This window comes from Wyeomyia smithii, chromosome 2 (genome assembly GCF_029784165.1).
Source record: "Wyeomyia smithii strain HCP4-BCI-WySm-NY-G18 chromosome 2, ASM2978416v1, whole genome shotgun sequence".
NCBI classification, from domain to species: domain Eukaryota; kingdom Metazoa; phylum Arthropoda; class Insecta; order Diptera; family Culicidae; genus Wyeomyia; species Wyeomyia smithii.
The window spans coordinates 183,767,923-183,781,393 of record NC_073695.1 but is presented as its reverse complement, the minus strand read 5'-3'; the positions used below and the strand labels follow the sequence as shown (position 1 = coordinate 183,781,393).

Genomic DNA, 13,471 nt, shown 5'->3' with positions numbered 1-13,471 from the left:
CGAAGGACGCAGTCTTCGGATTCGGACAGAAGCGCCCAATCCCACCTAAAACACTATTTTTGCATCCTTATCTTAGCAACAGGAAAAACGGGAAACAAGAATGCATATTTTCAAAGAAGACCTACCGCATGTTGACCATCTTAGACCATTGACAGCTTTAAAATAACAGTATCGCTACATCTTCACGGACGTAACTGCTTTCAACAATTTTGTACGGATTCGGATCTATTCGGAGAAATTTGCAACTGCCGAAGAAGTCCTGTAGAAATTGGATATCCAAAAAGCGATCATCTCATTTCCATCGCTGCTCTGCAGCCAAAACAACCTTCAGCGATTCATGTTCCCTCACACAACTTACTGACTCTGGTGCCAGTTACGTGGAATCAAATGCAAAATGTTTTCAACAAACTTAATGTCTTTTCAATTGGTAATGATTCAATGATGTTTTTAAATGACCGGATTCATGAAAGTGAACCGATCAGTTAATTTTTTTTTCCAAATCTAGTCAGTACCCATATTATCAGTATTGATTGCTGGTTACACTGTTTCAGCAAGAGCAACCTTCTGAAAAACATTAGCAATACCAGTACAAATCAACATGACGATACTATAACGAGTGGAAAGTTTTTAAGTGTAGTAGTTTGGACCAGCCAAATACATTGAAAAAATACTAGAGCATGATTTGCGTTAAGCCCAACACGCTATCATTGTACTTGCTCCAAACTACATCAACACTTGCGCTAAAACGCACAATTTTGTACTGGTTTCGCACCATCTAACTTGCGTGTGCATTTTACCTAAACATCTCGTTAGTTTACTATTGAAAAAAAAAAACATTAATCATGTCACAAGTATGGGCAATATTTCGACTAGAGATCTGGACATTATGCAACATGCAGTTTATCGTTATTTTGAAAAATATTAATTTTCCTCTACACAGTACATTTAAAAAAAAAAAAACAAAATCAAAACTCGTAGCTCGTCGACCACCAATGAAGAGCCTCAATGTACATAAAAACTATCATCCGTGTCTGTATAGTATCCCTATTAGAAATATTCAATCAGACGAGACTTCGTTTATTATTGTGCCCTAGTGCTTCACCGAAATACTACCGTATCGTAGAAATTTTACAACTAACGCTAATTTAAGACTTCACGTACGACGTTGGCTGCTTCGGACGCAAAACAAATAGCTTAACTATTTACAACCGGAGTTTCGCCAGACGTGTGGCTGTCTCGAGACGTATAATTTTAGAACCATCCGGGTCTATAGGTAGTAATGTAGTAAGTACTTCGGTACGTTGTCACCGTACCCCCTTTTCCTCGCAGGAATACTTGTTGCAGCAAAGCAGGAAACCTGCCTGCTGGAGTCTAGTGTGTACTGCCAAAAAGAAACTAAAACAGTGCATATAAATAACATACTAAGCGGTTGGCGACTGTCTGCCATCGTACAAAACATCTGTCCGAAACGCACGACGACGCTCTGCCAGCCGGCTGTCTAGCGGATTTGAAATACTATCCCGAGGGATTTTGGCTGGCTGAAAATGGTTTTTGCTTTGTCGCACACAGGCTGGCTGGCTGGCTTTGTTGTACAATTTTGAATATACTAAACCATTGCAGCATGAATCCTAAAGCAACATCACTGGCATAGTGAGCGATAAGGCGGTTGAAATATGGATTTACCCATGAAATTTTTTGACAAATTGCGAATTTCGTTTCCCACTGTGCAAAGATGGCACCAAATTGTGGTTTTTCTCGGTATTATAGGACAATAACAGTCGTTCCGTTACTGTGCGGCTTGTGTTTATTTTACGGGCAATTAAAATTATTTACAGTTTTCTAACTAAGCATCAATCTCGGCCGGTACATGTTCGTTTTTAATGAGGTAGAATAACGACTGAGAGGTTGAATAGTCTTTACAGTCATTCGCTGCAACTGTTCGCTATTATTTTGGAAAACACACCGGATCAAAGCAGATTTACTTTTCATCTTGTTGTGTCGTGCTACTGAGAGCTTGGGAAACTGGTGAGGTGTTAAATATTCCTTGGATATCCTGTGTGTATTACGGCATACTTTACAGCAGAGATACGAGGAAATACAGATCCGTATACAATCCTTCGGAATTGGGTACAATATCTGCAAAAAAAAACTTTTTTTTTTCAATTTATGTTCTTTTACTTGATTATTCTGTTTAAAATGAAACAGAATCTTTTGAAGAGAATGTAATTCTATTCAAGAAAACAGAAACTTCAAGTGAGACCAGATACCAAATTTACTCGAAACGAGTTCGTGCCTTTTCTCACCTGGTATCAGAGCTAACAAAATGAGCAAAAGCTTTTTCCTTTGGCAATTTTTAACATATGTTCTACAAAAAAATCAATAACACATTTAACACAACTAGGCATCCTTTATTCTATGACCTGTGGGAAAATTAAAGAATCCTGAGTTGAAAAGTGCATTAATAACTTTGCCCTTGCCACGGATTATTATGTCAAATTAGACATTTTGAAAAAATTTTGGTTTAAATGAAAGATTTCCGACACAATTCGTGCGGACTAGTACATTTTTTAACCTGTTTTAATTAAGATTTGAACCTCCCAATTTCGTCAAATTGTTTTTCTCATCAATAAGTATTTTATTCACTGAATTTATCTTTTTTTTTCAGGTTGGTTACAAGTTCCTCATTGTTTGCATGATTTGCACTTGGCTCTGTAAGTATAAATGATTAATTTTATAAAATCTTTTCCCCATTGAACTGACTTCTTCGATTTCAATGAAACTTTTTATGCAAACTACAAAATAAGATAAGTTTTTCATTATACAAATTCAATACTGGATGCACTTTTTTTCAAGAATCAGCCAGAAATTTGAGCCAGAAAGTCAGGTATTGATCCTTGAATCAAAGGGAAAGAAATTTGTAGCCGTTTTTGGATAAACACGAAAAAGAAAATTTAAGCTCATGAATTTTTGTTTATGATTCGTATGTTTGCTACACAAATTCTATTTCAACTAGCGAGTGGGAGGTAGATGAAATTTGCCTGGTTTCGTTAACCATCATTTCTGCTTCATATTCAGCTCTGCATCAAAACGTAAAGCGAATAGTTACCCACTCATTCCCGAATTGTTGCAAAGTTTAAACAAACATTCTATGCCCGATTGCGAATCAATTGCTGAGCAGTAGCGAGTAATCCTCGTTCCCATTCTCCTCACAGTCCGTCTGCATCCGCCAACCATAACAATTTTTGAAGAATGTCGCGACGTGGTTTCTGGGAATGCTTGCAAGGAATGTTAAATATCCCTCTCTACATTCTGCAGTCCTTGGTAAGCACCAAATCCGGCGGTTTACTCCAGCCGCGTATATGCAGACTGAATGCGGAAAATTCAACTGGATTTTGCTCCCAGACGAAACCTACTCTTAGAGCCGGTAGCGCTTCAACAGCACTGGAAGTAAATTCACCTCCGACGACGACGACGACGACGACGACGAAGATGACGACGCCAAGTGGCACTCCTGTTCTGGGAAATAAAGCCAGACTTCCAAGGAGAAGTAAAAATATCTTTCCTTTTCTCGCGCGGTGGTCTCTTGTTGGCGTGAACCTGCACACATGCCTTCAACCACTGCGTCGTGTGCCAGGCTCTAAATTATGAGATACGTGGTGGTGTTGCAACAGTTGCAGAAATGCCGATTCGAAGATCGTGGAACTTTTCCAAAAATTGTTTAGTTAAAAAAATTTCGTGATTATGAAATTTGTAAATTCGTACCATTTTTCAAAATTTTTTTTGAAAAGAAAAACAACATTATTTACAGTTTACTATGTCTACAATCACAAAAAAAGAAATAAAATAAATTATCATTCAACTTTTTCAAGTTAATCCTATTATCACCCATATCACCGTGAACGTTGAGTTCAAGATTGCGATTCGGTTTCCAATCGGAACGGCAGGCAACTTTAGCAATAACTGTCGCATCGTTTTTCACTTTTCCGATTCCGTGCGCGGATTGCACTAATACAGAGCATCTGAGGTAGCCGATTTTTCGAACGTTCGGTTCTGCACTTTCTCATAAACATCTCACGTACTTATTTATGAGACTGCCAGTGATGAATATTAATGCTGCACCTAAATATGTACAGAAGCAGCAGAAGAGGTGTAAAACTGCTCTCGAGACTGCAGTTTGCACCTCGATTACTTCCTGAATAGGGATTGCGGTTCCAAAGTGCTTCAAATTTGGCAACTGCTTGCGATGCCATTTTTTATATAAATATAGAAATACTCACTCGTTTGCTCCATATTTCTTCGTACTCGGTCAAAATGTAAGCTTTAAAGGACTTCGTTGCCGTTTTCCTCATATGTTTCATTTGAAATTATTTATGACCCTGACCCATGCTCAGACGCTAAACGAATCGTTCCATGTTTGTGGTTTCACGAGCGAAAATCTTCTCGCGTTTTGTTGGGTACAGATTACCCTTACCCACTTATGTGGCCTATAATTCGGATTGAAGGTAAAATTAGAACCATACCGACATGATGTTCTACTTGTCAGCAATGATACGTGGCGAAACATGCATTTGTGCATGCAACTGATTGCATTCCTCGCTTCAAACTGTCACTTCACTTTTGTGTGCGATGAAAGATTGACATTTTTACTTGTCTACAACGAAGCTGAAAGATGCTGCTTTGCAGTGCAAATGGCTCTAGAAATAACTAATAGAAAATTGAACTTCTATTACAATTCTTTCTACAATTTTGTGATAACCCTTTAATTTCAAAATACAAATCACAGCATCCCTAGCTTTGCAAATTGTTAACACGCTGGATTGACATGCTCTTCTTCACTCTTGGAGACAACGTTGGCGACAACCAGCGGTTCGTAGTGCTGGATGATGTACGTAGAGTAAACAGACTGAACACTTGCATCTATACTGCCATTTACTACTGCCTGTGCAACTATCATGCATGAGCATAATGTCGTTAAATCGGCTTAACTCTACTCTACTACACCACCCTTCCTTCGAACATGTCAACTTCATCTACTGCGCATAGTGGAACAACAAGATTGCATATATGCATTCTGGTGACCCTATGCTCCCACCAGCGACGACAACGACAACGCGTTTTAATGATGGTGCGCCATGTAACGATCTTAGAATACATTTTTTTTTGCTAATACTGCGATGTCGCCGACAGTTTAAGAAAAAACATTAAACAAATGAAACAAAACCGAACGGTAAAGATTGAAAACCTACAGATGTAACATAATCGTTAACAGCAAGTGCGCGTGATGAAGCATTCTTGATGCTCTTGTAGTAGTGAAACGTCTGCATTGAAGCAAGTAGTTCAATTTACTCCGTTTATCATCTACAAGATGTAAACAAGCATGAAATGTGTTTTATAAAATTGCATTTCATTTTCACTTAAATGAGAAACAATAGAAAATATTTTATTCATGACAAAAACAAAAATTTTACTTTTTACTCTTTACTCTCTTTAAACTTTAAACTTTAAACTTTAAACTTTAAACTTTAAACTTTAAACTTTAAACTTTAAACTTTAAACTTTAAACTTTAAACTTTAAACTTTAAACTTTAAACTTTAAACTTTAAACTTTAAACTTTAAACTTTAAACTTTAAACTTTAAACTTTAAACTTTAAACTTTAAACTTTAAACTTTAAACTTTAAACTTTAAACTTTAAACTTTAAACTTTAAACTTTAAACTTTAAACTTTAAACTTTAAACTTTAAACTTTAAACTTTAAACTTTAAACTTTAAACTTTAAACTTTAAACTTCAAACTTTAAACTTTAAACTTTAAACTTTAAACTTTAAACTTTAAACTTTAAACTTTAAACTTTAAACTTTAAACTTTAAACTTTAAACTTTAAACTTTAAACTTTAAACTTTAAACTTTAAACTTTAAACTTTAAACTTTAAACTTTAAACTTTAAACTTTAAACTTTAAACTTTAAACTTTAAACTTTAAACTTTAAACTTTAAACTTTAAACTTTAAACTTTAAACTTTAAACTTTAAACTTTAAACTTTAAACTTTAAACTTTAAACTTTAAACTTTAAACTTTAAACTTTAAACTTTAAACTTTAAACTTTAAACTTTAAACTTTAAACTTTAAACTTTAAACTTTAAACTTTAAACTTTAAACTTTAAACTTTAAACTTTAAACTTTAAACTTTAAACTTTAAAAATTTAACTTTGAACCTTAAACTTTTTACCGTTTTCTGATAATTTTTTTTTACTGTTTACTGTTTACTTTTTACTTTTTACTTTTTACTTGTTACTTTTTATTTTTTACTTTTTACTTTGTACTCTTTACTTTTTACTTTTTACTTTTTACTTCTTACTTTTTAGTTTTAATTTTTTACTTTTTACCTTTTACTTTTAACTTTTAACTTTTTACTTTTTACTTTTTACTTTTTACTTTTTACTTTTTACGTTTTACTTTTTACGTTTTACTGTTTACTTTTTACATTTTACTTTTTACTTTTTACTTTTTACTTTTTACTTTTTACTTTTTACTTTTTACTTTTTACTTTTTACTTTTACTTTTTACTTTTTACTTTTTACTTTTTACTTTTTACTTTTTACTTTTTACTTTTTACTTTTTACTTTTTACTTTTTACTTTTTACTTTTTACTTTTTACTTTTTACTTTTTACTTTTTACATTTTACTTTTTACTTTTTACTTTTTACTTTTTACTTTTTACTTTTTACTTTTTACTTTTTACTTTTTACTTTTTACTTTTTACTTTTTACTTTTTACTTTTTACATTTTACTTTTTACTTTTTACTTTTTACTTTTTACTTTTTTTTTTTACTTTTTACATTTTACTTTCTACTTTTTACTTTTTACTTTTTACTCTTACTTTTTTCTTTTTACTTTTTTACTTTTTACTTTTTACCTTTTAATTTTTACTTTCTACTTTTTACTTCTTACGTTTTACTTTTTACTTTTAACTTTTAACTTTTTACTTTTTACTTTTTACTTTTTACTTTTTACGTTTTACTTTTTACTTTTTACTTTTTACTTTTTACTTTTTACTTTTTACTTTTTGCTTTTTACTTTTTACTTTTTACTTTTTACTTTTTACTTTTAACTTTTTTACTTTTTATTTTTTACTTTTTACTTTTTACTTTTTACTTTTTACTTTTTACTTTTTACTTTTTACTTTTTACTTTTTATTTTTTACTTTTTACTTTTTACTTTTTACTTTTTACTTTTTACTTTTTGATTTTTACTTTTTACTTTTTACTTTTTACTTTGTACTCTTTACTTTTTACTTTTTACTCTTTACTTTTTACTTTTTACTTTTTACTTTTTACTTTTTACTTTTTGCTCTTTACTTTTAACTTTTTTCTTTTTACTTTTACTTTTAACTTTTAACTTTTAACTTTTTACTTATTACTTTTTACTTTTTACGTTTTACTTTTTACTTTTTACTTTTTACTTTTTACTTTTTGCTTTTTACTTTTTTCTTTTTACTTTTTACTTTTTACTTTTTACTTTTTACTTTTTACTTTTTACTTTTTACTTTTTACTTTTTACTTTTTACTTTTTACTTTTTACTTTTTACTTTTTACTTTTTACTTTTTACTTTTTACTTTTTACTTTTTACTTTTTACTTTTAACTTTTTGCTTTTTGTTTTTACTTTTTACTTTTTACTTTTTACTCTTTACTTTTTACTTTTTACTTTTTACTTTTTACTTTTTACTTTTTACTTTTTACTTTTTACCTTTTACTTTTTACTTTTTACTTTTTACTTTTTACTTTTTACTTTTTACTTTTTACTTTTTACTTTTTACTTTTTACTTTTTACTTTTACTTTTTACTTTTTACTTTTTACTTTTTACTTTTTACTTTTTACTTTTTACTTTTTACTTTTTACTTTTTACTTTTTACTTTTTACTTTTTACTTTTTACTTTTTACTCTTTACTTTTTACTTTTTACTTTTTACTTTTTACTTTTTACTTTTTACTTTTTACTTTTTACTTTTTACTTTTTACTTTTTACTTCTTACTTTTTACTTTTTACTTTTTACTTTTTACTTTTTACTTTTTACTTTTAACTTTTTGCTTTTTACTTTTTACTTTTTACTTTTTACTTTTTACTTTTTACTTTTTACTTTTTACTTTTTACTTTTTACTTTTTACTTTTTACTTTTTACTTTTTACTTTTTACTTTTTACTTTTTACTTTTTACTTTTTACTTTCTACTTTTTACTTTTTACTTTTTACTTTTTACTTTTTACTTTTTACTTTTTACTTTTTACTTTTTACTTTTTACTTTTTACTTTTTACTTTTTACTTTTTACTTTTTACTTTTTACTTTTTACTTTTTACTTTTTACTTTTTCCTTTTTACTTTTTACTTTTTACTTTTTACTTTTCACTTTTTACTTTTCACTTTTTACTTTTTACTTTTTACTTTTTACTTTTTACTTTTTACTTTTTACTTTTTACCTTTTACTTTTTACTTTTTACTTTTTACTTTTTACTTTTTACTTTTTACTTTTTACTTTTTACTTTTTACTTTTTACTTTTTACTTTTTACTTTTTACTTTTTACTTTTACTTTTTACTTTTTACTATTACTTTTTACTTTTTACTTTTTACTTTTTACTTTTTACTTTTTACTTTTTACTTTTTACTTTTTACTTTTTACTTTTTACTTTTTACTTTTTACTTTTTACTTTTTACTTTTTACTTTTTACTTCTTACTTTTTACTTTTAGCTCTTTACTTTTTACTTTTTATTTTTTACTTTTTACTTTTAACTTTTAACTATTTACTTTTTAATTTCTACATTTTACTTTTTACTTTTTACTTTTTACTTTTTACTTTTTACTTTTTACTTTTTACCTTTTACTTTTTACTTTTTTCTTTTTACTTTTTACTTTTTACTTTTTACTTTTTACTTTTTACTTTTTACTTTTTACTCTTTACCTTTTACTTTTTACTTTTTACTTTTTACTTTTTCTTTTACTTTTTACTTTTTACTTTTTACTTTTTTTTTTTTACTCTTTACTTTTTACTTTTTACTTTTACTTTTTACTTGTTACTTGTTACCTGTTACTTTTTACTTTTTACTTTTTACTTTTTACTTTTTACTCTTTACCTTCTACTCGTTACTTTTTACTTTTTATTTTTTATAAATTTTGCTGAGTTTTCGACTGTTGGGATGTTGTGTACTTATGTTATACTTTCGGCTGAGCAGTCACAAAAAACTAGAACGACTTATTTCATACCATCCGACGTTTCGTCACTGGTCAATGACATCTTCAGGAGAAACTGCGGGGATTTATTACATGATTAGAGGCTTTTAACATAGTTCAATGATCACAAATAGTTATAGTCTAGCTGATTGTGTCTGTGACTTACATATTATTTGTTCGTTCCTTGTCAAGATACTTTTTAAAGATTATCGTCAACACTGATTGGGCGATTTTGGGTACATTCTATAGTTTTGGTGGTCCATAGGTAGGTAGGTCCACAGAAAACAGAGTTTTAAGCTAATATTAAATATTGGTTTTTCGAAAATAATTACATAAAAAAAAGTTTGTTACCACCAAAACTATTGAATGTACCCAAAATCGCCCCAATCTGTGTTGACGATAGGCTTTAAAAAGCATCTTGACAAGAAACGAACAAATAATATGTAAGTCACAGACACACTAACCACAGACAAGCTAGACTATAACTATTTGTTAATCATTGAACGATGTTTAAAGCCTCTAATCATGTAATAAATCCCCGCAGATTCCCCTGAAGATGTCTTTGACCAGTAACGAAACGTCGGATAGTATAAAATAAGTCGATCTAATTTTTTTTTTTAATTTTTATTTTTCACTTTTCATTTTTTCCTTTTTACTTTTTATCTTCTACTTTTTTTTCTCTACTTCTTAATATTTACTTATTACTCTTATTTTTACGTTTTACTTTTCACTCAGTATTCTTTACTTGCCAGATTTTTCTTGCTATATTTTGCTTTTGAATTTTCCTTTTTTTAAGTGTTGAAATTAAATATATGTTTAGAAACGTAACCTTCCATTAACACTTTGTTTTCCTGGTCTATCCGGAACATTTTGTTAAAAGTTGCGATAAAAATTCAAAAATCTTTAGAAAAATATTTAAAATTAAATGCGATTTTTTTATAAATTGAAATTAAGTGTTGATTTTCAATTAAATTTTTGGTCTGAAAAAAAATTTAAAACAATTAGAACTATAACACTTCTAACTATAACGCTTCTAACAAAACTTATGCCAAAATGCATACAGCTTGTCAAAACACAACTCTCGAGTCTAAAAAATGTCTCCATCCATGGAAAATACTCAGTTTACTAAGCCAAATGTGATATTCAATAGAATTGCTAGAGAAGCATCTGTTCCGCATTTTTCGAAAACACTGGCTATCTATCTGTCTATTAAGTTAAATTGATTATCAAACCTTGAAGGAAGATTGTGCGCAATAAAATACCTAGTAACTTTTGCAAATAAATTACATCACAAAAACCAAATGTGAGGTAGACCTGTGCGCCGACCATATCATCGGCGGCGGCGGCGTAGAAAACATTTTACCTCGGCGGCGACCGGCATGCCGGCGTGACGCCGGTGGCTTTTATCGCCGGCGGCGGCAGCGGCGTGTATCGGCGTGACACTAATTACCACTTATAATTGCGCATAATGTGTGCTTTGAGCTCTCATTTTCGGTTTTTTGTTAATTCAACGTTAATAAAAAATTTTGCGTCAGGGTTGACATGATGTCAAAACTAGAAATAAAAATGGTAAGAAATCAAGTAAATAAACAATTGAGCAACCAGAAAATAATAAACCAAGCAGAGAAAGTAAAACAAGTGTAAATCCCAAAAAAATTGCAAGGAACACTATTTCCAAAGACGTTCAGTTTTGAAAAAAAAAGACAGATAGTTTGTCGATGAGTTCATTTTGATTAACCGTAGACCGACTTTGGGAAAATTCGATAGATCTTACGTTAGAGGGTCGTTTTCAACATCCATATGATTTGTTAGGTTACCCATGGAAAAACTGAAAAAATGGGATACTCTTTTCATTCAAATAGAGTTCTTCGTTAAACTCCACAGATTCTTCATCACCATCTGAAAAATTTTTGTTTGCTCGAAATAGCGTTGAAAAAAGCAACAATCACGTGAACTATGTGATGTCATTATTATGAAAATCACCCTTAAATATGATGGGTCGAAGGCGATCCATTCTGACCAAAAAATCCGCAAATATCACCATGGTAACGGAAAACAGCTGAAAGTGTTTTTTTTCGATGCATTAACGTTCAAGCAACAAAGTAAGGAGAATTCAGCAAAAACATAGTCGATTTTTAGTGAATTCTCGCATATAAAAACTCGCTAACGCATATAAAAACTTAGTATTCTAGAGAAAACTAAAATCTTTACCAAAAAATAGATGAAAAACCACTAATCATTTTTTCTTAAGTTTTTTTAACATTCTCGGATTGCTCATACGTTTACATAAAAATTGAAAATAAAAATAAACATATAAACTTAAGTTATAATGACTGAAACAATATTCTCGAAGCAAACTAGCCCCGTGCAAATTTTTGATAATGACTTCCAAATTTTTTATATCTTTCGATAAAAAAGACTAAAGTCTAAATATTTAATGTCAAATGTTGTATCAAATTTCCACAAATTAAAATAATTTACACTCAGGGAACATTCGTAAATGATAACAACCCGTTAAACATACAGACGTAAGGCATACAGACGCAAGGCATAGAACGCTAGGCATAATGGCATACGGGTTCGAGGCATATGGACGCGAGGCCGAATAGACGCGAGGCCGAATAGACGCCAAGCAGAAGGGACGCGAGGCCGAATGGACGCAAGGCCGAATAGACACAAGGCCGATGGGAAGTGAGGCGGAATACGGTATTATCGTCATCATCACAGCCCTTTTTTAATAACATGTATTTCGCTTCAGGGTGTCATTTAGAAAGCAATACAGTCGCGGCCTTCGGCCTACTCGCTGTTCGAGCGAATGATGTCCTTACTCGCTTTGAGTTTGAGTAGACCTAGCAAATCTGTAGATCAGTCGTTTGTGTGCAAAAGGCCGCCGCTTCCGGCGGCGGGTCGGCGGTCGGCACGGACTGTGGAAACCACGGCAGCTTAGTGCCGCCACGTTTCCTTGCCCTCGATTATGCGTCTGCGCCGCATGATTTGAAAAAATATGCCCAACCTAAACTATTTAGGAATATATTTACGCTTAAACTACATACGTAGAGTATAAAATATCTGAGTTAAATATAGAACTCATTGAATGACGCTTTTTGTCAATCATCAAGGGTGCAACATGTTTTTCAATAGACTCTGCTGCGGAATATATGTTGCAAATCCGGAACACATAGTCATGATAATTGGATCTCATGCGATCATACAGTATCGTATTCAACCTCGCGTCCATTCGGCCTCGCGTCCATTCGGCCTCGCGTCCGTTATGCCTTATGGCAGTATGCCTCGTATCGTATCCATTATGCCTCACATCCATTAAGCCTTGCGTCTGTATGCCTAGCATACAATGCCTAACATCCATATGCCTAGCGTCCATATATCTCGTGTCCCGTACCCTTCGTAAATACGTAAATACAGGGGAGGTACTTAGCGAGGCCACCATGCAAAATTGCGTTACGTCGGAGTGAAGGGGTATTAAGAATTGCCAAATTCCGCGTTACTCAATATACGAGTGTTCCCTTATCGGCTGTGATTTGCGGTATTTCTATAACCAGGAAAAAATCCAGCATACACAATCACTATCGGCGCGGTAAAAATTTTCTCGGCGGCGCGCTAAAAATTTCCTCGGCGGCGCGCCGAGTCCAAATCATCGGCGGCGGCGGCGTGCGTAAAAGTATCGGCGGCGGTGGCGTGGCGTGGCGGCGTACAGGACTAATGTGAGGTCGCTATTGCGCACTGCTGCATTATGTCACTGTTCAATTGTTGATTTTTTAACTATTCGATTGTTGCACTCAGGGCTTGATTGAACCATTTTCAATTAAAAATCGCCAGGCGATAGTGATACTGTTAATCTCCATTTTCAACTGAAAGCTTTTCGTTTCGTTAAGCACTTTGTGAATCAGATTGATTTTGACAGCTGATTTTGACAGCTGAAGTGCTCATAATGGAAACAAATATTTTTCAATTGAAGGTGTAGGTTAACTCAGCATCTGCATCGTCAGTGGTTAAGAGGTACCTGCAAAACACAATCTCATGTTAGAACATTTGATGTCAAAGTACTCCTAGAAAAATCAGAAGCCTCATTTAATTGCTCATCAAGTCGATTCCGTAAGCTAACATAACCACCTCCGAGCTACCCTTAATCCATTTCACAGTATTCCCGACAGATGTTATTTTCAGTATTCCACTGATCCCGTTTAAAATATTATACTGGGCAATTTACCATCCTCAAAGGGCCGACC

At 31.8% G+C, this 13,471-nt stretch overlaps 1 protein-coding gene across 2 annotated transcripts in view; it reads left to right on the top strand.

Moving 5' to 3' along the window:
• The window catches only part of LOC129725952 (nyctalopin-like), a 296,366-nt gene that overhangs the window by 225,496 nt on the left and 57,399 nt on the right, over window positions 1-13,471 (top strand). The window contains exon 5 of one of the 2 annotated variants that reach the window (XM_055682411.1): window positions 2,666-2,711. The exons of the other annotated variant lie outside the window; for it this stretch is intronic. The gene's annotated coding sequence lies outside the window, so the exon portion shown is untranslated. The remainder of the gene's footprint in view (window positions 1-2,665; window positions 2,712-13,471) is intronic. 2 annotated transcript variants of the gene reach the window in all.